Source organism: Scomber japonicus, chromosome 7, assembly GCF_027409825.1.
Source record: "Scomber japonicus isolate fScoJap1 chromosome 7, fScoJap1.pri, whole genome shotgun sequence".
Taxonomy (NCBI): domain Eukaryota; kingdom Metazoa; phylum Chordata; class Actinopteri; order Scombriformes; family Scombridae; genus Scomber; species Scomber japonicus.
The window spans coordinates 36,548,666-36,550,518 of record NC_070584.1 but is presented as its reverse complement, the minus strand read 5'-3'; positions in this window follow the sequence as shown (position 1 = coordinate 36,550,518).

The following is a 1,853-nucleotide window of genomic DNA, read 5'->3' as shown; positions in this document are numbered from 1 at the left end:
TTAAAGAATTAAAAAAAAGATATTGAAAAGTGGTTATATTTGAAAATAAACATCATTGGTAGAATAAATTTGTTTAAGATGATGTGGCTTCCAAGATTTTTATATATATTACAAACAATTCCTATTATACCACCAAAAGCTTTTTATAAAGAGGTTAATTCAATTTTACTATCCTTTATTTGGTCATAGGTTAAAAAGAAAGCTATTGTATTATCCACGGGAGGAAGGAGGTTTAAATCTGCCTAATTTAGAAAGTTATCACTGTGCAGCGCAGATGTTTTATATTGATCAAATAATAAATAATGCAAACGAAAGCCCATGGATAGATATCGAAAATCATCAGTTAATGCCTAAAAACTATCTAACTACCCTTTTCTCCAATCAAAAATGTACTACTGCAAGCTTTATCATCAACTCTACATTAAATACCTGGAGTAAAATAAAAGCAAATAGGACAGGAAATTGAAATGCCAAGACACATAAAGATATGGGATAACCCTTCTATAAGAATTCAAAACACTAAAATTAGGTGTGGGACCTGGAAGAATTTAGGAAACCAAACAATATCAGATATCACAAACCAAAAATCAATACACTCATATAAGGAGTTAGAGGATAGATTTGGATTAAGGTACACAGAAAAGTTTAAGTATCTGCAACTGAAAAATTGGATACAGGACAATATAGACCTCAAATATGGAACAACTACAGAAATAGGAGAAATTTTGAAAAAGGAAGGGAATAAAAAGAGAAGATTAATAGGAGCTACATATGATACTCTTATTAAAGCAGAGAGTAATGAAAACTTGTTGTTTGGATATAAAAAATGCAGGGGTAAGATGGAAGGAATGTTTGCGACTTACAAATAAGGTCACTATAAACGAAAATTTAAAGTTAATTCAATACAAAGTAATGACACGAATATATTATACCCGAGATAAAATACACGTATTTGATAGTAAATCTTCAGATAAATGTTTAAAATGTAGCACTCAAAGTGACTCCCTCACCCATGCATTTTGGTACTGTAAGGAAATTCGAGAAATATGGGATAAAACTGAGAAATGGATGTCAAGAATCTGCAACCGTGAGTTCGTGCTCACACTAAAGAATTGCATCTTTCAAGATATTGAAAATATGAGATACCCATTGGGGTGGCAAATTATTTTTTCCTCACTGGTTTATGAAAAGTTAATTTTGCAAAATTGTAAAAAAACAGAGGCGCCATCTTTTGAAAACTGGAAAACTTTAATGAAATATTATTTAAAAATCGAAAGAACAATGTCGGAAGACAGCAATAAAGGAAAACAATTTGATAATGTATGGACTATAATTTATGAGGCTTTATAGAGAGTGGAGGAGCGAGATCGACCAGCTATCAAGGAAAGAAATAGTTTCTGTGATGACCGTTGAGTGTGTTTGTGTGCGTGAATGTAATGTATGTGAATATGTGGGGGGGTGGGAGGGTGTAAAAATGGGAGGGGTTAATGGTAAGGGTGGATGGGGGTGGGGTGTAAGGGTGGGTGGGTTGCTGAGGGTATGTGTAGGATCTTGTGTGTGAAAGACAATATCCACAGGAATTTAAAAAAAAGCACAACCTCTCAAGGATCATCATGAGTGATATCTGTTAAAATGTTGAGACCAATGTACAAAGCACCTGATGGAAAGTTATGGAATAATATGAATGACCATGCTTTGTGTGAGACTTTTGAGTTTGAAAAATAAAGAGATAGAAAATAAAAAGGTTTTCATGTTCATCGAATGTTTTTAAAATCAGCCTTCAGTCAAATAGTAGACTTTACATTGTTATCATGGTGGAATAATGTGTCCTCACATCAATAATCATCTCAAGT